Genomic DNA, 27,471 nt, shown 5'->3' with positions numbered 1-27,471 from the left:
AAACACTCCCAATTACTGTGGCTGTGTTCTCCGTGATTGCAATGTGTCATGACATTTCCAAGATGTAAGTTTCTTCGAAAAAGACATTAGCACCAGGAGAGTGAAGCAGCTCATTTTTCAAACTTGGAGACTGTTGTCTGCCCTGCTCGGCACTGCTGAAGCCTGAACACACTGTTTAGTGAGAGACATCAGACGACTGAAGTTCACCCCCGTGGGCACGAGTGGCTGCTCTGCCTCCAGAAGATCTGTAGCTGAGGACGTGCAAATGTACATGCATGTGTACCCACACTCATACACACACACTTTACACTATGCACCCACTGTCTCTTTCAGGCTCTCCCATATCCTCAGTTGCCAGCTGAACCTAATTCTCTCCCCTCTCCCCAGGAGCACCTGACAGCTGCTTACAGACTATTCTTTGCCCCCTGTCCACCACTTACCACTTCAGGGAGGTATTACATCCTTCATGGTTCTCCATCTGTATCAGCCAGGTTATCAGTTGCAAGCAAAAGAAACTGCTGTGTGCTGATTTAAGCAGTGATGGAAGTTACTGGAAGGCTTTCAGCACACAGAATCACCAGCCTCAGGAAACAGGCAGGAGCAAAGGAAGGCAATACAGTTGGGACCACGGGTTAATTCATGCTACAGTTGTGGTCCAGGGTGGGGAACTTGGTGCTGGGTGGGTACCATTCTCACACTGAAGATGGATGTTACCATGTTACCATGTGCCCCTTTGCACAGGTGCATCCTGGGTGGATGCACCTGATTGGCTGCCAGGTAGGCTGAGAAAGTGAGTAATGGCTATATTCATGTCCTACTGCTGTTATAACAAAGTACCACAACTGGGTGGCTTAGAATAACAGAAATTTATTGTCTCACAGTCCTGGAGCCCACAAGTCCAAAGTCAAGGTGTCAACATGGCCATGGTCCCTCTGAAGGTGCTAGAGAAGGATCTGTTCCAGGTCTCTCTCCTAGCTTCCAGTAGCCTCAGGTGGTCCTTGGCTAGTAGATGGCTGTCTTCTCCCTGTGTCTCGTCCTGTTGTCTTCCCTCTCCTTCAAGTCTGTCTCTGTGTCCAAATTTTCCCTTATAAGGACATCAGTCATATTGGATTAAGAACCACCCTAATGATTTCATCTTTCTTTTTTCAATTTAATTAAGTTTTGGGGGCTGCCTTGGGTCTCCGTTGCTGCACGTGCACTTTCTCTAGCTGCAGCGAGCGGGGCTACTCTTCATTGCGGTGCGTGGGCTTCTCATTGCGGTGGCTTCTCTTGTTGCAGGGCACAGGCTCTAGGTGCACAGGCTTCAGTAGTTGTGGCTCGCAGGCTCTAGAGTGCAGGCTCAGTAGTTGAGGTGCACGGGCTTAGTTGCTCCTCGGCATGTGGGATCTTCCCAGACCAGGGCTCAAACCCGTGTCCCCTGCATTGGCCGGTGGATTCTTAACCACTGCACCACCAGGGAAGTCCTCTCATCTTGAGTATATCTGCAAAGACCCTATTTCCCAGTAAGGTCACATTCCGAGGTCTAGAGTTAGGGTTTAAACACATCTTTCTGGAGGACAGAATTCACCATAACGCTCTCCATTTATCTGGTAGGAGGCAGACTGTGGTGGATACCAAGACTTAAACGTTGCACCCAGTGGTGAATCTTTTATGCATACAAAGAGGTTCAGGTGCAGGCAGCCAAAACATAGTAACAAAAAGCCTGAGGCCCATTATGCCAACATCCGAAGAATCCAGTACTCCAAGCTTCTTATACATTTAAAGTTTTCCTCCTTGACCTGGCCCTCTCTGTCTTCTCCTTACCTTCTGTCATTTTATAGGGAATTGCCTACCATTTCTTGAGTATTAAAAAAAAATGTTGACATTAAAAAAGCTGTACATGATTAACATATACAAGTAGAGAAGTTTAGAGGTAAGTATACATCTGTGAAATTACTGACATAATTTGTCACAAACCCACTCATCTCCTCCAAATTTTCCTTTCACTCTTATTTATTATTATTATTATTTTGTGCTAAGAACATTTAACATAAGATCTACCTTCTTAGCAAATGTTTCCGTATACAGTATAGTTAACTACAGGCACTATGCTATAGAGTTGATCTCTAGGACTTATTAATTTCCTGAATATTTTGTAACAGAATTGATGAATCATTTAAAAAAATCTAATGGTTTGAGCAGTCTGTCCCCCATCGCTAGGACAAACACAGGCTATTTAAAGACCTGCTGGTAAGAGATAATGTATATCATCCCTGCCCAAAAGATGGTGGGAGAAAGCATTGACGACACATGAGGAAGATGGGAAGGAGCTTCCCCAAGACTTGCAAGGTGATGGGGATTTAGGGAGGCACAGAAAGTGTGAGGATATGAGGAATTATTGCCCTTGTAGCAGCAGGGGCAGGTGGTCCCCAGAGGGGAGTGTCTGCAAAGGGCAATGAGGGACTTTAGACCCTGGTCCTTGGGGCTTTAGGTCTGAGGAACAGGGGATGTTGCAGGGTAAATACGCATGTGAATGGTAACCCGTATAACATAGACTGGAGGGCCTTTTTCAAAGGTTCTAGACTAGACCTTGTACAAACCTCAGAACTTTCCTTGACCTTGGGTGACACTGGAAGAGCAGGCATGGTAGTAACAGAGATTAAATTTCCTGCCAGCCTGGAAGGGTGGAGAGTTTTATGCAGATATATCTAGATTTAGCTAGAAGAAAATATATTCTTTTCAAGTCATGTTTTTTCCTTGCACTCACATGTGGTACTTAGAAATGTAAACTCTGTCCAGCTCCACATTTTCTTATGTGGTCATTCTTTTGAATAGTCCCATTCTTTTTCCTAGAAGCACCTCCTGCTATCCTGGCCATTTCATTCCATCTTCCTTATTCTGGCAGCCTTCTCTCACTTCCCCTTCCTGGACTGAGTTAAGAGAACTTCATCACTTCTCTCTCAGGACCTGGTTCTGCATTGCTATCATGGAACTCCTCGGTTGTAACTGACTCTTTCCTAGCCTGTCATCCCTACTGATGTGTGAGCTTCTGGGGCCATCACTTTATTTGATTTTTCAAGGTCTAGCACAAGGCTAGGTGCATAGTAGATACTCAACTCCTTGATGGACAAATGAAGGGAATGATAAAAAACAGTGAGATAGATGCCACAGCCTCCTGGACCTTGAGAACAACTCAGCAAATCATTGTTCCATAGAGTGAAAAAGTCAACTTCCTCTGTAGAATAAGGGCTCACAGAGGGCCTCAGCTTCAGGCTGGGGTGAACATAGGGTGACACTGTCCCATACGCTACACACTCCCCACATATGGCCATTTAAAATTAAATTATTTAAAATTACAAACACATTTCCTCTGTTGCACTAGTCACATTTCCAGTACTTAATAGGTCCATGTGACTAGTAGCTACCATATTGGACAGCATAGAAAGTTCTACTGGACAGTGCTGACATAGGGTTCCTCTGTCCCTGCTAAGAGATTACATTCTAATCTTAGTAGCTGGTCCATTTTTTTCCTCCATATTTATTTTTAACTCATAAAATCTCTCTCTCTCTCTCTCTCTCTCTCTCTCTCTCTCTCTCTCTCTCTCTCTCTCACACACACACACACACACACACACACACACACACACACACAATTATCAAACTACCAATTACTAAAAAGACACTTGTCGCAAGAGGAATTCCACATACTGCAATAAAAAAGTCCCCTTCCGGGGTAACTTTAAGAGAATGTCTGAATTTTAATGGGGCCACTATCTTTGCACCATTGCCATAGAATACCAAGCATTACGCATCTGTTCCCTGCTGCATCGCCTACAAAGACAGCTCAGAGGTAGATGCTCTGAAGGTGAGGTGACAGGTGGCTTGAGAGTCCCTGATCCCAGCAACCGTGATAATTTCTTAGGGTGGGTCAATTTTACAGTTTCTGCAGAACTGGAAGGCCGCCATTCAAAATGTATCTGACATGGTATTCACCGGTTGGATCAGGCAAGTGATATGATAGCTCCTCCAATTGTTTTCAAGCCAGGAGTGGGTTCTGAAGGTAACTATTGATTGGGCTCTATACAGAAAGGCAAGCCTGAGGTTATCAAGAGAGAAAGGGAGAGAGAGAGAGACTGAGAAAGAGACAGAGAGCTACTCCCAGAAGCTCTCTGAACCTCATCCTTTTGGGTTTTTATGGAGGCTTCATTATATCAGCACAATTGATAAATCATTGGCCATTGGCCATTGATTCAACATTCAGCCCCTCTCACCTCCCAGGAGGTCAGGTGGATGGGACTGAAAGTTCAACCCTCTAATCACAGGGCTGGTTCTCCTGGCAACCAGTAACCCCCTTAGGTGAGGTCGTTAACATAACAAGAGATACCTTGGTTAATTTTTTTTTTAACAGCTTTATTGGAGTATAATTGCTTTACATCGTTGTGTTAGTTGCTGCTGTATAACAAAGTGAATCAGCTATATATGTATACATATATCCCCATATCTCCTCCCTCTTGCAGTCTCCCTCCCACCCTCCTTATCCCACCCCTCTAGATCGACACAAAGCACCGAGCTGATCTCCCTGTGCTATGCGGCTGCTTCCCACTAGCCATGCATTTTACATTTGGCAGTGTATATATGTCAATGCTACTCTCTCACTTCGTCCCAGCTTCCCCTTCCCCCTCTGTGTCTTCAAGTCAGTTCTCTAAGTCTGTGTCTTTATTCCTGCCCTGCCACTAGGTTCATCAATATCATTTTTTTAGATTCCATATATATGTGTTAGCATATGGTATTTGTTTTTCTCTTTCTGACTTACTTCACTCTGTGTGACAGACTCTAGGTCCATCCACCTCACTACAAATAACTCAATTTCACACATATATACGATGGAATATTACTCAGCCATAAAAAGGAACGAAATTGATCACTCTTATCACTGGAAATTCCAAGGGTTTTATGAGCTCTGAGCCAGAAACGGGAGGAAGTCCGAATACATATTTCTTATTATAAATCACAGTATCACACCATCATAATTGAGTACCTACTCTATGCCAAAATCCATGCCTGATGCCATTTAAAACTCATGATCAGATTTCATGATCCATCTCATTACATTTGAGGAAACTGAGGCCCAGAGAGGTTAAGTGATTTGTCCACAGTGGCACAGCTAGTAAGAGATCAAAGGTGGGATCCTCTGGCCCAGATGCCTAATTCCACAATTAATTTACAGCATACCAGCTGCTTAGTTACCTTGTGCTGCTCTAACTAAAATGCCTTAGACTAGGTGGCTCATAAACAACAGAAATTTATTTCTCACAGTTCTGGAGGCTGGAAGTCTGAGATTATGGTGCCAGTGTGGTCAGGTTCTGGTGACCTCTCTGGGTTACAGATGGGCGACTTCTTGCTGTATCTTATCATGGCAAAGAGCAGAGAGGGGAAGCAAGCTGTTTCATGACTCTTAAACTGGCACTAATCCCATTCGTGAGGGCTTCATCCTCAGGATCTCATCTAGTCTTAATTACCTCCCAAACACCCCAACCTTCATTCCGTAGCACCACCTTTCACACCTAAAACACGACCAGAGGGCCATAAGAAACATCCATGTGACCCACTGGGGATGCTTAGCCTTGCTGATTCATGTCCCACCTCCCACCAGCTCCACGCTCAGCAGCAGTAGACAAGGGCAGCCACCTCTTCCTGCATCACTGCTTATCTCCTGGAGCCCAGGGAAAGCCTGCTTTGGTGTTTACTCTTCAGCAGTGCCCTCATTTAAATGGGATCTGCAGGCTCTGCCTCTGATCACCCAGGCTGGGATGAAGACTTTGTTTGGCTTCTGTACGATAAGTTTAGCAGATAAACCCAACACCTACGTAGACATACCCCACTGCTCATCCCTTGAAAATCCTTTTCATGTCCGTGGGCTAAGACCACAGCATGTACTATATCTTTTGAGAAACCTGAAGAGTTTGTGGATCACTGAAAAAGAACTGCACGTGAATAGCACACTCTGGTTACAGATTTGATGGAGCAGGAGAAAAACAAAGAAGTGCTGTGTGAATGGGGAAGAATTTCAAATGTAAGTTGATGAAGAGCAGGATGGGGAAAGAAAAACTCGGGGGACCCATTTGTGGCTCACAGGGGCCTCCATCTGGGGTGATATTATGTTTAACATTAATAATTGTTAAATGATATTAAATGATATATCAATCAGATTAACAAAGCTTACAATATTTAGGGCATTTCATTTGCTAAAATCACTGGCATCTGTGCCTATTAAAAATGACAGATGATTAGGATATTCCAAAGTTTGGTGGAATCCACTAGCTAACAAGGTAGAATTAAAATTTACATCTTGTTCTGGCATAATGAAGATAATTAAAAAGAGTGATAAAACCCTTTGATTAACCCTCATCTCCTCTTGCATAGCATTTTATTATGCAAATGAAACCTCCAACACTGTAAACTTAATACCAGTTAAGAATATGAATCTGTTCTCATTTTCAAAGCACAAAGACATATGTGTACGTATAAAATACTTGATGGAGATTGGAGACGGGGCCCATTTTACAATAAAGTGGAACTCAGGAGTGCGTGTCGCAGGAAGCAAAATTATGTCTCCATTTGCTCCCGTCTCAACTTCTGGCCCACTGTGCCACCCACACTATTTTCTCAATAGCATCTGTTTTGTTATTTAATTACCTGCTCTGCCATGTTTTTGAAGATGCCCAGACACCCCCCACACCAGAGTGGCTGTGTCATCCCATGAAGGGCTGGCTTATGGTCCTGCTTTGATTTCCTGAATTAAAAGACTCAAGACAGTGACTTTAAAAAGCAGGAAATTCCACCATCTGATCCTGCAATCCCACTCCTGGGCATACATCTGGAGAAAACCATAATTTGAAAAGACAGATACACCCCAATGTTCACTGCAGCACTATTTACAATAGCCAAGACATGGAAGCAACCTAAATGTCCGTCGACAGATAAATGGATAAAGAAGATGTGGTATCCACACACACACACACACACACACACACACACACACACACACAGGAATATTATTTGGCCATTAAAAAGAGTGAAATAATGCCATTTGCAGCTACATGGATAGACCTAGAGATTATCATACTAAGTGAAGTGAGTCAGTCAGAGAAGGTCAAATACCATATGATATTACTTATATGTGGAATCTAAAAATGTGATACAGATGAATTCATTTACAAAACAGAAAAAGACGCAGACTTCAAAAATAAATGTATGGTTACCAAAGGCGAAAGGTGGGGGGGAGGGATAAATTAGGAGGTTGGGCTTAACATATACACACTACTATATATATAATAGATAATCAACAAGGACCTACTGTATAGCACAGGGAACTCCACTCAACATTCTGTAATAACTGGTAATGGAAAAGGAACTGAAAAGAATATGTACAACTGAATCACTTTGCTGTACACCAGAAACTAACACGACATTACAAATCAACTATACTCTAATATAAAATAAAAATTAAATTAAAAACAAAAGCAGGAAATTCCTTGTCTGGCCCTCTCTGAGGTTAGAGGAAAGAGAGATTAGGAAGCCCCGGGGAGGAGAAATTTTTTAAGGAGCTCCGTTTTCACTGCACAATTTCTCTCCTCCCCAGGAAGTGCTTCTCCCTCTCCAGTGATGTTAAAGGGAAAGCAGGGCTAGCGGGATCCCTCAAAGTGATGCTGAGCTGCTTCAAGAAATTTGCCCTCAGTTAATTGAGTTAATCAGTAGGAAAAAAGAAGGGTTTTTTTCCATTTGCCAGATTCCTCTGCTCCCCTTTGCATGTTTTGTTCATCGTTCTCTACCTTCACCCCTGAAAGCAAAAGAGCCTTTAGTTCCATGATGAGAAGTCACCCACATCAGCAGGAGGAATCTGAGTTAGCTTCTAAGAGCCACTCTTCAAGGGTTGTTAAGATCCAGAGACACCTCCGGAGAGGACGTGGATGGCAGTGTAGACAAATGGGACGGGGCTTGCAGCCTCCTGGACGTGGGGGAGGAGGAAGCTGAGATGCTGAAGGGAGGAGACTAGACATGCAGGAAGGAAAGGGGGTTGATGGAGAGAAGTTTGGGAGGAGCCCGCAGAGGCCACTAGCCATGTCCTATCACTCACTAGCCATGGAGCCTTGAACAAGGTGCTCAACTCCTCCCATGCACAGTTTCTTCGCTATAAAATAGGGTTAATAACATCAACTTTTACAATTTTTTCTATGACTAAGAGGTAATATCTAGGCCATGCTGCACTATGCTTGGCACACCTTAGGACTTCATAAATACCTGGTCCCTTCCCTGCAAGTTGGTTGCTGCGTCTCATAAAATAAGAGAGATTAATTAATCATGCTGTAGAATTGACCCTCCCCATCAGAAACACATCAACCATACTATGGGCGTGCTTCTTTTATCAAACCCACGTTTCCTAACCTACTGTGCCCCCTCCTCACAACTTCCAGTAAAAATAAAATATGGAAACTAAGTTGATGCAAAATGATGATTTATGTTCTTTTTGTAGTTTAGGAGGGTCTAAACAGAAAGTCCTTATCATTGGGCCTCAGCTGCAGAAGGAATCCTTTAATCATGACCATCCTCCTGGAAGAATAATAGAGATTTCGGGCCAGACTCGAGTTACTGAGCAAGGAGAAAATACTGCCAGTGGCTACCCTACTTCTTCTTGTTAGCTGCCAATGGCTGTAAGCTGCTTCCACTGCCTTTTCTGAAGTCTGAAGATATGTGACTACAGCCTAATTAAGAAGTTGTGGGCTGAGAGAGAATTTATTTTTGTCAATCCCACGGCATAGAGGAAAACGTGTCAATGATGGTGATGGAGAAAGCTGGCCTCTTTGGTACCCATGGTCCCTCAGGCCACCCTGGGTCTTCCTTGTGGTGGCACCTACTCAGTGTCCTTTAGGAAAGATGGTCAAAATGTCTGAGGGAATCTCTACACCTGGGTCCCCCTTCTCTGTGGAAATACAGAGCTTAGGTCTGAAGTCAGAGTGAACTGGATTTAAATCCTGGCTTACTTGCTTATGAGCTGGACAACCTTGAGAAAGTGACGACCTCTCTGAGCCTCAGCTTTCCCAGTTGTACAGTGGTGGATATTGAGCTTAGCTAAATTGATTAAGTCAACATTTATTAAACACTTGCTATGTGCAAGGTATTGTTTTAGGTGTTAGGATGAAAAAAAAATCTCCATTATCATGGAGCTCATATTCAGTGATGCACAGGTAATGTTTAACAAATGAATCACACACACACCAAAAGACCTTATTGGTAATATTTGTCTATTTCTGTAGTGTAAATATTCCCATTATGGGTGACTTCAAGCTACGAACAGAACATTGCCAAATGAACAATTAGGAAGCAATGACATGTTATTAAGAGGCGCCGTGGGAAGGTCACATGAGAAGCCACTATGTCTTGGGTGTTGCATATGACCTGGGTTATGATAGAAACAGTGGGACTTTTGAGTTCCAATTTTGCACATCAAATCACCAAAAAAAAAAAAAACCTGTTATAATAAATGAATTTAGTAGAGTTGAATAATTCAAAAGCCATACATAAAAATCAGTTGAATTTCTGTACACCAACCATGAAGCACCAGAAAGAAAAATTAAGAGAACAATTCCATCCACAAAGGCATCAAAAAGAACAAAACACCCAGGTACAAATCTAACCAAAGACATGAACGATGTGCACACTGAAAACCATAAGACACTGACGAAGAAACTAAAGTCACAAATCAATAGAAAAACAATCCGTGCTCACACACTGGAAGAATATTGTTAAAATGTTCATCTGGCCAAAGCTGTGCACACATTCAATTCAATCCCTAACAAAATTCAAATGGCATTTTACGCGGAAACAAAAAACGATCCCACCATTTGTCCAGAACAACAAAGGACCCCGAGTAGCCAAAGCGATCCTAAGAAAGGAGAACACAGCTGGAGGCATCTTCATCACTGATTTCAAACTACACCATGAAGCTATAGCAACCAAAAAAAGTGTGGTATTGGCACAAAAATAGGCACATGGACCACAGGAACAGAACAGAGAGCCTAGAAACAAATCCACGTGTGTGTGGTCAGTTAATTTGTGACAAAGATGCCAAGGACACACACCACCAGGGAAGGACCATTCCCCCCAATAAATGCTGCCGCGAAAGCTAGACACCACACACCAAAAGATACTGGGTCCAGTCTACACCACACACAAAACTAACTAAAATTCCCAACGGTCCACGTCAAGCCCTTCCTTTGCTGACTCCACTGAAAATGAACCCCCTCAGCAGCAATCCATGCACAAGACGCTTCTTCTGACCTTTTCCTTACCTTTTACTCCTGCGAAGATGCCTCCTAGTGGGTCCTGAAGACACTGGGCTCCTGCCTGCATGGATGCGGTCCAGCATCATCAAGAAGCCGAAGCTCCAGTTTGTCCTGAGGAAACTGATCTTCTGTCAATGTTGACATGTCCCGGCATTGTCCAGAAGTCAAAGTCCTGGAAGATCCTGAGGAGGCCAAGCTCCTATCCACTGCACGGAGCACGGAATTCAGTCCTCCAGCTGAACACTCAGGAGCCCCAAAAGTCAGAGTTGGGCTTGGCGCCACCTGCTGGCCAGTTGAGAAGTGCAGGCCCCAACCACTCAGTTCAGTAGAGGCCATGCTCCCAGCTGGCAGGCCTGCTGAATCCACTCAATTTGGAAATTCAAACTGAAATGGAGCCCCGAGTCCAAAACAAGCCACCAACTGAGGATGCCACACAGTGTCTTCAATATTTAGACAATGGCTTTGAAGAAACAGATCCAGTTCACACAAAGATGTGAGGCTAATCGCCCTTGGAAGAGTCCACATGTATTTTAGTGGCACTGAGATGATATTAGGAGCCACTCTGTCTTGGGTGTTGGGGATGTCTTGGGCCTTGTCCTCCAGGCGGCGCCTCCCCAGGCAGGTCCTGAAGAACCAGGCTCCTGACAGCATGGACAGAGCCCTGTGTAGTCCTGAAGCCCAAATCCCAGTGAGTCCAAAGAAGACTGAGCTCCTTCCAGCACAGATGCTGACCTGCCATGTCCCAAAGAAAAGCCCTGGCAGTGCCTGGGGAGACAGAACTCCTCTTCTGAACCTGTTTTCTAACAAACAAACAAACAACAACAAAAAAAGATAACAACTGTAATACACTGTCATTGTTTTGAGTACTTTTCTCACATTTTTATGCATATGTTTATATTTGTATATATTTTAAGCAAATATCTGTTTCCCTTGTCATAAAACATAAAGACATATTAAATTTACACCATAGTGTTTGAGAATTGTTAATTTTTTAGTAGAGCATTAAAGTTTCAGCCTATCAAGGAGAAGAGTGAACATTATCTAAGGACATTGCATCCTCTTCTGGAGAAAGGGTTAGTGCATTTTCAGTTTTCTGCTGGATAGCTGTATTTTGTGAGGGAGAAGTATGACTTTGCTATTGTCTTTATTTCGAGGTGAAGTATGGTTTCAGGAGATGTGTATGGGTACTGAATTGGTGGAAGGCCTTAGGAGCAAAGACTGAGGTTTCCAGAAGAGAAAGGAGCTCTGCTTCCAGACTGCAATGTAGAAATGCCACCTGAGTTTCCAGCTTTCAGACTCAACACTGCAACATCAGCTCTCACCCCAATCCCCAACCTTGCCCTGTGGATTTCCGACTTGCTGGCCCCCATAAGGGTGAGTCAATTCCTTAAAATAAATCTCTCTCAATATCTCCATTTGGTTCTGTTTCTCTGAAGAACTAATACAGATTTGGTATTTCCTGACTCCATGCGATGTAGTCAATGATCAGATTAAGTACAAGAACATGTATAAGGAATTGGGGTTGGGGGGATTCTGAAGTAGATGCCCTCCGAGTGTTCTTGTCCATCGTGTGTAACAGGATGTGTGTGAGAATGCATACTGTGTCTCAACTCAAGGGCCCCTTGGAGCTCAGCAGTTTGATCTCCAGCTGAGGACCCCTAATCTAGATGGACTCTAATGGGGCCACCTGGTTTGATATCATGCTTCTAAGTAGGAAGTGGGGACCTGGCATGAAATGGAGCAGAGTGTCCATCAATTCCTCTCACCCACCCCCACCACCACCACCCTGGTGTCACCTTAACCCTGACCTCAGTGCACACAGTGGTAGAGGGTGTATTCATACAGCACAGACACAGGGAGCAGCAAGGGGGAGGGGAGGTGCAAGTGGGGTAGAGGAGGTGGATGAGAGATGCTGGATGAGGCCAGGAAGGGAGAGAGGAAGGAGAGCTCAGTGAGATGGGAGAGCAGGGAAGGAGGAGCACCAAGCCAGTTCCTTCCACATCATCTGACTTATCTGTTCATCAATTCCAACACCTGAAAAGCAGTCTTTACCATTTCAGTTTCTACGATGAGCAAATGGGCTCAGATAGGTGAAGTAGTTTATGCAAGGCTACTCTAGTAGCAGAGTTATGGAAACAGGATTTGAACTTGATTCACTCTGACTTCAAAATCCTTCCCGCTTAGGGAAGGGGGTGGAGAGAGGAAGACGAGATATTGTAAACAAAGCTCTTTCTATGCAAGTTTCGGCACTGGAGTTATTCTTCCAGCCAACACAAGTAAATGTCCTAAGATATCAAAGGAAGAAAAAAGGTGACAACTTTCCCCCAGGCCTCTACTGTGTCAAGACTCAGGCACTGTGCCAGGATCTGGGGATACAGTGGAGAGAAAGCCAGACCCTGTCTCTGACCCCTGACTCCAATTTCACGTATGTTATACTATTTGACAGTGTCCCATCGGACTCTGCTGCTGCTCTTTTTTTTTGAAGAGTCAGAATAGATAATTTTACTGAGTTTTATTTATCGATAATATATTTTCTGCTATGTCCAGCCTACAAGTAAGCCCATTTGCTGAATTCTTCCTTAAAGATATTATATTTTTCAGTTCTAACACTTCCATTTGTTTCTTTGTTCGTGTTTTCTCTCTCTGTTGAAATGTTTATTATTTCATGTGTATTGTCCACTTTTTCCACTAGATGTTCTAGCAGGTGGAGAGTAGTTACTTTACAGTGCTTTTATGCTAATTCTCACATTTGGGTCATCTGTGAGTTCACTGACCACTTTTTTTCTCTAACTTGTGGGTCACATTGTCTTTTTTTAAAAAAAATATCTTGTAATTATGTCTAAAAGATATTGTATATAAAAGAAGAATAGGAGATTTCCCTGGTGGTTCAGTGGTTAAGACTTTGCCTTCTACTGCAAGGGGTATGGGTTCAATCCCTGGTCAGGGAGCTGAGATCCCACATGCCTCGTGGCCAAAAAACCAAAACAAAAACCATAAAACAGAAGTAATATTGTAACAAAATCAATAAAGACTTTTAAAAAATGGTCCACATCAAAAAAAAATTCTTAAAAAAAAAAGGAAGAAGAGTAGATGTGGATTAAATCCTATCTACCCTGGACAAGGGTTTGCCCCTTCCTCCCACCCAGTAGAGTGGGAGGGTTTATCCTCTTTCATCTCATCCCAGCATTGCTGGGGTAAAGTTGGGTTGTAGCTTCAGGTCATCGTGGTTGTAAATGTTTATAGGTAAGATGAAGATTCTCCCTTCAGCAGGGCTTGGGACCCGAGTCCCAGCAAGACTTCTTAGAACTCTCTTTGCTTCACTAGCAAGGCTCCAGCTCTGTGGACCTTTGGGGAGCTTTTTCTGCTCTCCAGCTCACCTGTGTATTTTCAAGTTTTTGAAGATGCAGCTCCATCCTTGTGCTCCCCAGCCTTCAGTGAGCCACACCGTGGATTCACGGGAGGCACAGGTAGAATTAGCAGGTGGGTATGCCTCAGGTGACTGTCTGCCCTCCCAGCCTGCCCCCAGCCTCCTGTGTGCAGCTCTGCAGCTCACAAATCAATGGGAATGCTGGAGAGGCAAGTCTCCAACAGTGAATCAAGAAGCAGTAGCTAAAATAGGGGAGAAACAGATGCTAAAAAGGCAGTGATTCCTCACTGCATTATGACGGTACCCCGTGCATGTTAAAAAAGTAACTTGGACTAATATGGTCCAGACTTACGTCTCCAGCTTCTTCTTTTGCTTCTCTTTAGTTTCCATTTTCCCTTCCAATTGTGCTGAATCACATGCAATTCCCAAGACTTTTTTTTTCTAAAAGAACTACCTTTAACATTTCTCGTCCATCGCTCCATGGATTCCTCTTTATCCTTCAAAATTCCATTCCAAGGTCACCTCCTCAAGCACGCCTTCCCTCGGTCTGATACAAAAGGTCTGATACCTTTCTCATAGCCCTTGATCATACTTTATTTTGATTACTGCACAAACCCATCTTCCTCACTAGACTTTGTGGGGAAGCTTCACCCCATTTCAGCTAGCATCCTCAGAACCTAACAGAGCACAAGAAACTTGTGTCAAGGACTGTTGACAAAAAAGCACTGGGGTTCCTCTCTTTAACAGCCTCAGCTGAGCACCTGCTTCCTTCCCAGTGTTCATACCACATTTATCAGCTCTCAAGTGGACCCCACTTCTCTCAGGGACCATGATACCATTATTGAGTACTTACTGGTTCCAAGAACTTTCCAATGATTTTTGCACACAATCCCCCGCAACCCTGCAATTTAAGTGCCATTGACGTTCTCTTCATTCACAGATAAGGAGGCTTAGGATGTTTCAGTGTCTTGCGAGAAAGCTAAGACTCCATCCCGGCATCTATGCCAATCTCGACCACATGCTTTCACAACCAGACTCCAGTCTTTGCCCTCTGCTCCCCTCTCCTCCTTCCCTTTATCCTCCTCCCCTCTCTGCATCTGACTCTAAACCCAATGATCGGTTGATCAGCGGAGCCCATCCATCTGGCAGTGGACATGCGGAGCCTCGCAGCTCTGGTTTTCCCTATTCTGCTTCTGTATCATTCAGCAACTTCTGTTTTCCTCTGAGGTCACCCTTAAAGGTCTATGTGTCATGTTTCTCGTTTCTGCCTTGTCGAGGAAATCTCCCCAGTGCATCTATCAAAGTAATCATCACAAGCCTGATGTAAGAGTATGGTTCCTCTCACATTTTTCATTACTAGATAATTTATTAATATCCTTTCCGAGGAGCACTAGATTTATCTTGATAAAACTGCTATCAGCGGCGACACAGGCAAGGCCACTGGGATGTACCAGGAAGAGCGGTGCGTTCACCTCCTTCACCCCTTAATGCCTCGGGAAGCCCAACCCGGAGCCAGCCCAGGGAGGCTGCCGAGACCCAAAACATTTTATCTTTTTGATAAAGTTGACCCAGGGCAGCCCCGGAGGGATTGCTACCTATCTCGCCTTTCTTTTCTGCTTGTGGCAAACACAGGATGGCCTGTGTATGGGACAGGCAGGTAGTGAGGGATGGATAAATTACCTTCAAAGAGTTCTCTATTTATCTCGTTTTCATTCAAGCATCCGCAGGGAACAACTTCACCTCTCAGCTCAAGCGGGCTTCCTGGGAGGGTCTGCGTCTGCAGTGGGTGATGGACCTTTGCCTTATACTGCGGCAGCCTCGGGGCATGGATCCTTTAGGTCCATGAGCCGAAGTGGCCCTTGCTGCCCCCTCTGCCTGCTCCCGTTCAGTCCTCCTCTCTCCAGGAAGAGAGCTGAGCGAGCAGAGACCGCCCCTCCCGCCCGTCCTACTGACTATCCGCAAAAATGAAAACGCAGGAAGCTTCCTGCGTGAGGCTGCTGCCTTCAAAGGCTTATGATGGACATTGTTGTAAGGGCATATTCCAGAAGGGGGGCAGCTTCTCTGTCGTCCTTCATTTGTCTCAATTCAGAGCATCTCTTTTATAAAAACTGGGTTTCATGGTTCATTTCTCTCAACATCACCCCATTCCAAAAAAAAAAATAAAGTAAATAAATTAAAACACACATATGTGCTCCAAGGGGAAAGTGGGGTGTCAGAGCATCGTGTGGGTGCTTCTGGGTGTGAAAACAGATAACGCATGCCTATTATTGGTGGAGCGGCTCATTAGTTTTGCAAATTGAGGAGAAATGTCTACTCCCTATGACTCACAAACCCTGTCTCTAATATTTTACTTACATGTGCGTGAAGAATGGTTTTTGAAATGTGTTTTGCAGCATCGTTCATGATAGCAAAATATTTGTCGTCACAGAAGCAGAAAACTGGTGAAAGGAATGATGGTACATCCATATGGTGGAGTATTGCCTGGTCTGGCAAAGGAAGAGACAGATACAGATGTTCTGATTCAAGAACAAGATCTCATCAGTGAGAAAAAGCAAAGTCGAAGTCGCTTTTCTAGAATTCTCTTCTTGTCTATACAGTGATTGTTGCTTGAAGGATGCACAAGAAACTAGCCACAGTGATTTCTCATGAGAGGGAGACCTGGCCATCTGATGGGGGCGGGAGGAAGATATATTTATTATTAGGCATTCTTGCATCCTGTTTACGCTTTCCCCGATAATGTGTTACATTTTCAAATAAAAGTTGAGGCTCATCATGTGACTCTCACATTTGTCTCTATGAACATTTCTGAGTCTCCTAATTAATGCTTTATCTTCTCTCCCCAAATGAGCTTGGGCCACACCATCTGGTTCTTCCCCCCTTTTCCCCTCCATGAATAATAAAGTCCATGTTGTGCAGGGGGCCATAGCTGACAGTTTTCACCATTACAGATCACTCACTAAGGGACAAAGCTAATTTTCACACCAATTATTCCCTTTTGAAGGAAGAAGGAGAGTCTGTTGTGATTTTCCAGGTGCAGAAACTGAATCTCTAGGAGTGACTTGTTCAAGATCATGCTTCCCATACGGGTTGGAACAGAGATTCAAACCCAAATTTGACTGCAACGATCAAACTTGCCCTATCCCCTTCACTACGCTCACACTCAGGGGAATCACGTCTCCTGGGCTTTTTCAGGGATGACGTCCTAGGGCCCCCATCCATCTTGTGTGATCCCCTCCCTCCACCTTCTGTTGATCCGGGGACTTCCCAGCACCGATGGGTTGCTGGCGAGGCCATGTCTGTGAGCCCGGGGCTGCAGGTGTCTGCTGGGGAAGAGCTGCCTCTTCTGACTGCGAATTTCAATGCCGAGGATGGCTCTGGACTCCTGGACAGATGGCCAGTGGCATTAGAGCTCTCAGAGTGCACATATGTCAACAGTGACAGGGAGTTTCAGCTGTAATCAGAACTGGGACCACCATCCAAATGCAAGGCCATTTGTTACTGTGGTCGATTCCATAACATCAGCAACGAGAGGGTGGATGGGGGATGCAGCCTCAGCTCTCTGTGGCTTGGCAAATCCTCGGAGAACCCGGTGCACACCTGGCTTGTAGAGATTCCAAACCCACAGGGAATTGTTTTTCTTGACTTAGCCACACCTAAGTGACCTGGTGATGGCTTTACATACATACCAGGACCGCCACTATCACTACTGCACTACAACTAAATACGACAAAGAATGTACCTCTCCCCGCTTGCTGTCTTAACCAAAGAGAGTTGCAGAAGAAAGAAGAAAGCCTTTATTTCTATCCATGTCCTGGCTATTGTAAATAGAGCTGCAATGAACATTGGAGTGCATGTATCCTTTTGGACCATGTTTTTCCCCAGACATATGCCCAGTAGTGGGATTGTAGGATCATATGGTAGCTCTATTTTTAGTTTTTTAAGGAACCTCCATAGAGGCTCTACCAATTCACATTCCCACCAACAGTGTAGGAGGGTTCCCTTCTCTCTACACCCTCTCCAGCATTTAGTGTTTGTGGATTTTTTGATGATGGCCATTCTGACTGGTGTGAAGTGATATCTCATTGTAGTTTTGATTTGCCTCTACTGATGGTTTTCCTTTCTTTCTTTGGTATTTCACTTCATCTTCCAATACTGGCGTTTCCAGGATCTGGAGAAGAAGTCCCAACAGAGTGAAGGAAAACGCAGGGTATCCAAATTCTGGCTGTCCTGTTTCTTAGCTGGGTGGCCTAGAGGACGCTGCTGGCCACGCCTGAGTCTCAATCTGCTTTCTGAATCTTGTGAGGATTGGGTGTCACATGTCAGGTGACATCACGGGGCCTCATACGGAGCACGCGACCCCGCCTGCATAATGCTCACTCCTGCAGTTATCCCTGTGACCTGAAGCAGAGGTTTCCATATCTTTTTTTTTTTTTGTGGTACGCGGGCCTCTCACTGTTGTGGCCTCTCCCGTTGCGGAGCACAGGCTCCGGACACACAGGCTCAGCGGTCATGGCTCACGGGCCCAGCCGCTCCGCGGCATGTGGGATCTTCCCGGACCGGGGCACGAACCCGTGTCCCCTGCATTGGCAGGCGGACTCTCAACCACTGCGCCACCAGGGAAGCCCTCCATATCTTTTATAGAAGTGGGTCTCAGCCAGAGGTGATGTTGTCTGCCACCTGCCCCTAGAACAATGTTTGGGGACATTTTTGGTTGTTGTGAGTGGGCTAGGGGGGCAGTCCTATTAATGAACTGATGGTTGAAAGGAGAGGAACTTTAAAGAGGTAAGGATCCAGAATTAGTAATCATTACCATGGTGACATACAATTTGGGCTCTAGAATGAAATAAATGAGCTCAAATCTGGACTCTGCTGTTTATCTATGCTATAAAGCAGAGAATCATAACTGGAGTGATTATATCTTCAGGGGACATTGACAGTGTCTGAAGATGTTTTTGATCATCACAACTGGGGAGGGGGTGTTACTGGCATCTAGTGAGTAGAGACGAGGGATGCTCCTAAACATCTACAGTGCACAGGACAGCCCCCTACAACAGAGAATGTCAGTGCTGAGGCTGAGACGCCCTGACCTACAACAGGCTATTTGTTTTATTTTTTTCTGTCACCAGATTCATATCGCCTTTCAGCTTTATGAACACTGGGAATTCTTATAAAGAATTGTTGGAGAGGTGGTCTGTTAATGCTGCTTATTAAATATAATATAATATACATATTTATTCTGTTTCTCTGGAGAACCCTGATGAATACATGCAGTGATGAGTTCCAACAATGTATGTGCACTGGACATAGTTCTATGCATAATGCAAGGTAGAAGTTTCCAGGTTCTAAAAGATAGGGATGGATAAATGTGGGAGTTCAGAGGGTGATGGATGAGACAGTTTGCTATATAAGGGGCAATGGACCTTTGACACTAAACTGTGAGAAAGACAGTCCAAACTCTACTGAGCATCTATTTTTACAATATTAGTGCACTTGATTCCCCATAAAACTCCAGAAGCTGAACACTATACATCTCACTTTCCAGACTAGGGAAGTCATATTGAAAAAGGAATGGCCAGAATTCAAATCCAGGTCTGTTGGTTCCAGGGCCTATTTATTTGGGGCTCTTAATACTCCATGGGCCAAAGTCAAGATCAGCAGACAGTCTAGACAGCAGAATCACCACTGAAATTAGTCTCAACGAGCTTGAACCCTAGTCAACTAAGGGTTGAACACAAGCCAGCCTCCTGGTATCTAGAAAGTAAAAAGTCAAGCTTCACACTCAGGATCTAAACAATCAAAGTCAACAGATGATTGGTTTAAGAAGATGTGGTACACACACACACACACACACACACACACACGCACAATGGAATATCACTCAGCCATCAAAAAGAATGAAATAATGCCATTCGCAGCAACATGGATGGACCCAGAGAATATCATACTAAGTGAAGTAAGTCAGACAAAGACAAATATTATACCACTTATATGTGGAATCTAAAAAATAATACAAGTGAGTCTACGTACAAAATACAATAGAAACAGACTCACTCACAGACATAGAAAACAAACATGGTTACCAAAGGGGAAAAGGGGGGGAGGATAAATTAGGAGTATGGGATTGACAGACACAGTCTACTATATATAAAGCAACACGATTAGTGTATAGCACAGGGAGCTACAATCAATATCTTGTAACAACCTATAATGGAAAATAATCTGAAAAATACACATATATAACTGAATCTCTTTGCTGTACACCTGAAAGTAACCCAATATTGTAAATCAACTACATTTCATTAAAAAAAAAAAGACACATAAGAGATTCAGTTTTGGCATCTGTAAAATGGGTATTAGATACCCGTCCAGGGAGATGTTGCAAGAAATAAATGGTATAACTTATGTAAAGCATCATGATGCTGTCTAGTGTTACAGAAATTGTGCCGTATTTTGGGTATTTACTTCCATTCTCATGGCTGTTCTATGCCAGCACAATCTTGCTGAATGCCACACACCCCTTGTCCTCCTTCAATTAATTACTCCTTCGGTTGCTTGCAACCATTCCTCATAAACCCAATTCTCTAGCAACTCTGACACTTCTGGCTGGAAATGGTGGGTTTATGGCCAAGTGTTCTTACCCTGACAGGTTCTAGAGCGATCCCTAGGAAGAAGATTTATAACTTATAATTTTCCCTCCAGTGTCACCTACAGAACAACACAAATCCTGGAAAAGTCTTTACATCTACACTTTTATCAATCTATTTTTAAGGCACAGTGTCTTTAAACCATAGTGATTCACAGAGTAATCAGGAGGAGCTTAATGGGTGATGAGGGATTTAAGAGCTTGACCTTGGAATCATGCATCTATTACTCAAACCCTAAAAGAGGGCGAACGTGGATGTCATCTACGTGTGTGCCTTTAAGACAGGACGGGGGCAGGAACACAGCAGGGCGAGTTAGGGGCATACACTCCAAACTTGGACTTATTTAAATGGCAATGAAATAACAGCCAATCAGAAACTCCCAGTCAGTTTCTTTCATCATTAAATAACAGCTTCAGGTCAACAATGGTGCTACATCCTCAGGAGATACTGGATGTCAGAGAATATAAACTCTCACCCCAGGTGGCTGGGGAGGTAGAGCCATGAGTCAGGAAGTCAATAACTAAACTCTTTTCTCAAGGTTATTTAGCAGCTGGAAAAGTTTCCATAAAACTCCAATGGTCCCCTCTGGAACCCTCTGACCAGGCTGATTCTTACAATGAGTGTTAAGTTCCAGTGGGGGCCATAAAAGAGACCAATAATGATGACAGAAGAGGCTCAACAAGGTTAGCCAAAGATTGAACCCCACAGGGGAGGCGGAAGTCTTCTGCCTATGAGTGCCAATGGGCCATTACTGCCCATTGTAGGGAGGAGTGAAAGGCTGAGAGAAGCAGAAGGACTTAGAAAACTCCCAGGTTGACAGTTAAATTTCTAACTCCTCCACTGCCTTCTTTGGTAATCAGAGAATCTCTTTAGGGGCTGGGACTGGACTAGGTCTTATCCAACTTCATTTGGAGGCACCAAAGTGGGATGGGCTTAGCTTGTTCTGAGTTCTTTTTCCCATGGGTAGAGGCTGGTTCCACTGGGGCCATGCATATGTGAGACCAGGTATGGCCAAACAAGTGGCCTCAGGCCCTGGCTTCAAAAAGAGAGAGGACCTGGTAGACCAGAAAATGTTTTTACCATCAGACACATTGACATTGAACTCCAACCTTGATTCTCTAATGCCATATTTGCATCTGGTGTTCCTTTCTGAGGAACGTGGGCAGTAATACATTCTTTCCAGGGTCACTTGGTGATTCAATGAAATAATGTGATCAAATCATCGAACACTGCTGGGCACAGATTAAGCGCTCAGAAAATGACAATTTTCTGACCCAGTGCTTTGCAGAACTGGAGAAATTGTGTCACTGAACAAATGTAGATTTTGACTCAGACCTTAGAAACTTAGATGGATTGGGGTCTGCTCACCTCTTTCATCTTCAATTCAGTTTGCCATCTTCCCACCTGCCTTCCTGCCTCTTTTGTTCCAGTGTAGAGCTGGTCCATCTTCTGTTACTATTTCTGTTCATAACACGCACCGAGGTATTCTTGTGCTTAGGACAATCCCTCCCCAGCTCTGCACTCCTTTCTTTGCATCAGGTGTCCTTGGCTAACTTTACAAGCTGTTGCTCTGCTCTGTCTGTCCTTTGTGACCTGACCTCCATGCAGGCTGGGAGCCAGAATTCAGAATAAAAGTCCCAGCTGCCATCTTGCAATGAAGAAGAAAAAGGTTTATCTCGTTTATTGGCACTTTCCAGAGCAGAGAGAACAACTCACGTCTCAATAGATTAACTCGGGACAGGAAAAAAGTGCTCTGAGCAGTCAGACTTTCTGGTGGAGTGAGGTTTCCCTCTGAACATTGATGGGTGAGTCTGGACAAGGAGGAAGGTCATTCCATTCAGAAAGGATAGGATATACAAACACACAGAGACAGGTTCAAAAATGTTCTTTGTGGTTGAAGCAGAGAATGTGTAATAGGAGATGAAACTGGGGAAGAAACAGGGTGCCTGATGGGAACAGGTGGAAGAAAGGGGGCAGAGAAAGAGGCAAGAAGACAGGTCCAGAAATTACAGTGAACATTTACTGTGTCCTTTTGCGGGAATTCAAAACGGACCGCGAGAACATTTATTTAATATGCCAGGGTCAGAGATAAGGACTCCTTTAAACATAAACCTAAAACAGATGCCACTGCTATAGGACAGGGCTCCCTCAGTCACTCAAAAACGAGGAGGAAAAGAAAACCTTGGAACAGGTATTTTGGCTCAGGGTAAAACAAGCTGAATTACTCAAGTTCTTACAGTCCTGTTTAAAAGGCACAATTCACCATGAGTTCAAAACATTTTCACATTGAAGATGACAATTCAACAGTGAATGCTCAGAGATATTAACAAGAGAAGTGATGAGGAACACAGTGAAGGAGTTAAAATTTGAAGGAAAAAAGGATTGGGGATTATATGGACTTGAACTACGGAAAAGGCTGAGATGCATTCAAGAAAGCAATAAAGACTAGTGACCCAGAAACTCCCTGCTCACTTATGATAAAATATCTAGTTAATACCAAATAAAAGATTCAAATAGACTTGTTATTGTTCTTTAGAAAGTCTCTCTAAAATAATGCCGAAATCCCCCCGTCTTTTAAAAGCACTTTCACAAATAAAATGTTGCCTTTAGGAAGGAAGATTGGCTATGGGGAATAAGCAGCTTAGTTTGAAGGGAAAAGATAGGAGAGGAACATAATTTCTGTACTTAGAATTGTCCTTAGACACTGTTTCAAGAAGCCTGCCTTGCAAACAAGATCCACCCTTCATTTGATATAGGTATGTATGGGCTTTTGATCACATACACACAATCTGAACACAAAAATGCAGGCCCTTTTAGTGAAAGAGATGGGAAATCAAATTGACAATTGCAGTAAATGGTGAACGGTACTCTACAAAAGAAAACATTTGGTACTTTAAATGCACAAATAAGGGAATGTTCAGTGGTTGGGAAAATCAGGAGGACATCATAGAGGAGGTGACATTTGAGCTGGTTCTTGAAGGATCAATAGGAGTTCACCAGATTGCAGAATGCCTTCTACTTGGAAAATATAGGTCTGTCCCACTGCAGAGAACAGTTAGAAAGCCTCACTGAAGTGGGTTTATTGGCTAAAGGAGAGTACATGTGGCTGGGCAAAACACCAGGGATTTACCAAATTGCAGACCAAAGAGTCTTTATCTTATTTTTTGATCTGTGAATTAACCAATGTTGTTCATGTGAATACACATCTGAAAAGGCATCTGAGGGATGCTTAATGGTGGCTATTTTTTCAAACCTAGGGGAAAGCAAGAATCAGGTCAAGCCCAATCTCTCTCCCTTCAGAAAAAAAAAAAAGCCAACTAAGATTTTCTGTTCTCCCTGTGTTAGTTTTCCATGGTTACTATAGCAAAGTATCACAAACTGGGTGACTTAAAACTATGGAAGTTTATTCTCCCATAGTTCTGGAAGCCAGAAATCTGAAATCCACATGTCAGCAAGATCAGTTCCTTCTGAGATCTCCAAAGGAGAATCTGTTCCATGGCTTTTTCACAGCTTCTGGGACTGCCAGTAATTCTTTGAGCTCCTTGGCTTGTAGACCCATCACTCCAACTTCTACCTTCATTGTCACATGGCCCTTCCCTCTGTGTGTCTCTGTGTCTCCTTCTGTTTCCTGTAAGAAGACTCATCAGTGGCTGGAGGGTCCACCCTAAATCTAGGACTATCTTATCTTGAGATCTTCAACCAAATTCTATCAGCAAAGATCTTATTTCCAAATAAGGTTGCTTTCACAGCTACCAGAGGTTAGGACTTGGACATAACTTTTGGGGGCCACTATGCAACCTACTACACTCCATTCCATTTCTTCCAAAGTTTTCTCTTCTAGAGAGAAGGTGACCCTATAACTGTAAAGAGTGAAAATGGGAACTACTAATAATTATGCAGTCCAAGGTAGATGGTGGCCCATCTAGAAGATGTGGTACATATATACAATGGAATATTACTCAGCCATAAAAAATGAAATAATGCCTTTTGCAGCAACAAGAATGGACCTAGAGACTGTCATACTGAGTGAAGTAAGTCAGACAGAGAAAGTGAAATATCGTATGATATTACTTATATGTGGAATCTTAAAAAATGGTACAAATGAACTTATTTACAAAACGGAAATAGAGTTACAGATGTAGAAAACAATCTTATGGTTACCGGGGTGAAAGTGGAGGAGGGATAAATGGAAGATTGAGATCGACGTATACACACTGCTACATATAAAATAGATAACAAATAAGGACCTACTGTACAGCACAGGAAACTCTACTCAATACACTGTAATGACCTATATGGGAAAAGAATCTAAAAAAGAGTGAATATATGTATATGTATAACTGATTCACTTTGCTGTACAACAGAAAGTAACACAACATTGTAAAGCAACTATACTCCAATAAAAATTTAAAAAATTAAAAAATTTTAAAAAAAGAAAGTGAGCTTGAGGCAAGGATGAAAGTGCTCTCACTTTATTTGAGAGTTGAGAGTCCAGGACAGGGAGGGTAAAGGAAAGATGGGAGTGAGGCCAGGAAAGATGTGAAGCGATGCTACACCCTGGATTTCAGGGACGGCTACCACTTCAGGACAAGCTACGAAGAGACATATCACTTCTGCTCAGTGAGCAGGGCGGCTTAGCAAAAGGGAATTTCTTAAGCAAAGTTGCAAAAAGGAACTACAACTAGGAGGAGACTCCGTAGTGGAGAAAGAAGGAGGAATTTATTTGCCCAGGCCCTTCTACACCTGTTTCCTTTGGTCAAGATTCCCCCTTATGGAAAACTGATTCTCCACATTTCAAGATTATATCATTTGCCCTTGAATATCCCTCAAGGAGGTTGGATCCCCTCCCCCATGGTGTGGCATTGCATCCAAGAGCAGAAGTGGAGGGATGACTTGGGGTGGGCAGGGCTCAGCCTATTGGGAATGAGGGTGATCCAGGTCCACGGCTTCAACCTGATTCCAGACAACCCAGCTAGGCTGGCAAGGGCACTGCCAGAGATGCAGCAGAGTGGTCCAGAAAGGGTGGTGGCGGTGGTATATTCTCAAAGAATGAAGCTGTCGCGGGAAATCTAAGAGGGCTTATATTTGTGCCAAATACTAGTATCAAGACACAGTGTTGATGGAGACAGTTCTTATATCAAGAGTTTGCTCCAAACATCAAAGATGTTTACTTTCCAATTGTGGGAAGAGCAGTAGTACTATGGAAAAGCGGCACAGAGAATTTATTAACTAACAATTCCCTTTCAGAGCATAGATGTTAATCTAAAAGAATAATAATAAATTACCCTCGACCACGTGATTTAGGGGAATATGTAATACTCTGTTTTGCAATACAAAAAGTAAGCAATGAAATGACATGCATATCTTTCACCTGAATTATTCTTTACTTTTTTTACTTAACAGAGAGAGAAGGAAGAGAGAAAAATAGCATCTACCCACAGCAAGCTTTTTATTATTATTTTTTTTAATGGCAAATCTTGCTAGAACCATAATGAAGCTCTGGAAGAAATAAAAACTTATGATCAGAACAAGCATTATAGACATTTATGTAAAACTGGAAGTGAATAGTATTTTCCCATCTGTTACTAATTCATAAGCGGAGTCTCTCTGGTATTGTGACTGAAGTACATTTTTATAATTCATTTCTTGGCTTCAACTGTCAGGGAGTTCTCGTCTTTGTTAATTTCACAACATCAGCTGTTCATGAGGAAGTTACCATTATGACTCTGAGTCAACATGTTATCAATTCCAAGAGGAGGGGATGTAGTCATATAAAGTGGTGACTTGGAGGTTTTAAAATAGAGCTGTATTTCTAAACACTCGATGCTCCAGGGAAGTATCGAGGGATGTAGGAAAAGGCTCAGGGGCTGGATCTGAGGATCCCCTATGCACGATCACAATACACCAGGCCATCCCGGGATCCTACAACCTTGTCTGTGCTTGTGCCTTCAATGATGCCAAAACCCATTAACTACTCATTAGCAAAGGTGAACATTTGATGGAAAAGGAGTGATCTGCTGCCTGGGTGAAAGAGAGAGAGAGAGAAAGAGAAAACTGGGGGGAGTGCTAAGCTTAGACAATCCCACCCTTTACATGCTAGTCTAGAAAAACTCCATCACTAAGAGAAAAGCAAAGCCACTGTTTCTTAATAATGGCAACTACAAGCAAACATTTTGCTGATCCAAAACGTCTAAACACAGAGTATTATTTTAAGCAATCAACCCTTTGGCTGACATTTGTGAGACACACAAAATTATACTGAACCTGATCAAGCTGTATTGTATTTTAGTCCCATCCGTGGAGCTCTTAGCAAAATAAATGTCCTTTTCCTTTTTTTCCCTGTTACAATATCACTTACCAGGTGAATTTATGTCTTTCCTTATATGTTATCTGAGCGATAGCATTTTTACTATGAAAACAGTATTTATTTGGTTATTTCATATGCAAACATAGTCTGAAACAACAAAATGTAAAAGGAAATATGTATGATATTTCCCAGAATATGAATCTTGTATTATTAAACTAGCTGGGTTCATTTCTTTGAAGCTTTCTATCCTCTTTTTGCTAGTATTACGGAACCTAAGAGGGTTTAGCAGGTATAAAAAATTTGTACAATACTTTAGAAAAACATAATTTCAAAATGAATCAAGTTTAAAATGTGTATATTGTCGGACACAATAAGTCCAAATGCAGGAATTCATCCTGAGGAAATAATACTTATTTGAAGGAAATGCTTTATACTCAAAGTTACTGACCACAATGTTTTTTACGATAGTTAAAACTTCAAAACCATCTTAATGAATCACCATTTTTTTGTGTGTGAAAAAATGTGAAATACCCATTCTTTGGGGCAAACTGCTGCCGTTTATTTTAAACTTTATTTTTTAGGAATATTATATAATAACATGGGAAGAAATCTCAGAGAAAGATTTTTACGGTGAGTTACGCATAGACCCCCTACAATTGGTCTATTACCATAACAGTGCTCTCTACAGTTATTTAAATGGAAGTGGGAAGAGAACAAGCAGATGAATAAACCACACCAAAAATAATTTTTTTTCTATTACAATTTTTAGGCCTGATCCTACCCTCTCCGAGTCCAAACTTTTAAAGCTCTTCAAAGAAAATAATAATAAAA

The 27,471-nt window shown here is 43.1% G+C and overlaps 1 long non-coding RNA gene across 1 annotated transcript in view; it reads right to left on the bottom strand.

The window, feature by feature from the left end:
• Positions 1-4,628: 4,628 nt before the first annotated feature.
• Positions 4,629-27,471, bottom strand: part of LOC307198069 — a 73,695-nt gene continuing 50,852 nt past the window's right edge. The window contains exon 3 of the long non-coding RNA XR_013831566.1: positions 4,629-11,122. This is a non-coding gene — a long non-coding RNA (uncharacterized lncRNA). The remainder of the gene's footprint in view (positions 11,123-27,471) is intronic.

This window comes from Stenella coeruleoalba (assembly GCF_951394435.1).
Source record: "Stenella coeruleoalba genome assembly, chromosome: 15".
Lineage (NCBI taxonomy): Eukaryota > Metazoa > Chordata > Mammalia > Artiodactyla > Delphinidae > Stenella > Stenella coeruleoalba.
Note: the sequence above shows the minus strand (reverse complement) of the source record. Positions and strands in the feature narration are given on the sequence as shown.